The sequence below is a fragment of the Anser cygnoides genome, chromosome 15, assembly GCF_040182565.1.
Source record: "Anser cygnoides isolate HZ-2024a breed goose chromosome 15, Taihu_goose_T2T_genome, whole genome shotgun sequence".
Lineage (NCBI taxonomy): Eukaryota > Metazoa > Chordata > Aves > Anseriformes > Anatidae > Anser > Anser cygnoides.
Genome location: NC_089887.1, coordinates 11,637,178 through 11,637,857, shown reverse-complemented (window position 1 = coordinate 11,637,857; position 680 = coordinate 11,637,178).

Genomic DNA, 680 nt, shown 5'->3' with positions numbered 1-680 from the left:
TGCCTGCCTGCCCCGCGTGGTCCCTGGGCTCGCCGGGGCACACGGGGTGTCCTGGGGGAGTCAGCGACCAGAGCCTGACCCCCCCAGATCCCTGTCGGGGTGTGCAGCCTGGCCATGGTACCAGGGACAGCAGGGCACAACCGCACCGGTGCCGGGGTCCCTCCTGCGGTGCCGAGGGGAGCACGTGTCCGTCCCCGTGCTGCAGGAGCTGGCAGGACGGCTGCACGGCTCCTGGAGGCCACGAGAGCAGCGCCGGGGCTTGGGCAGTGCAGGTGGTTCCTGCCCCACTGCAGCCCCAGCCGGGCTCTGTGCCCCTCGTGAGCTCAGCTCCCCAGGCTTCTGGGCCGGGCCGAGTCCCTGTAAGCTCCCCGACCAGTCCAGGTCTGGGGTCTGGCCCTGCATTGTCCAGTCCCGCGGCTCTTGGTGGGTCTGGGACAGTCACAGGCAGGCTCCCCCCCCCCGCCACCCGCATCTCCGTGGGGCTCCACCTGCGTTTCGTGGGCAGGTGCCTCCACCCGAGGCTGGGGAGGGATCCCAGATCCCTTCTCCGCGCCTCCCTTCAGCGGGCTCCGCACCGCGCAGCCCCGGCCTCGCAGACCGGCCCCTGCCCCAGCAGGGCTCCACGCTGGCCCCAACGCGCCCGGGCCACAGAGCTCAGGGCCCCAGCTCACCCTGGCTGC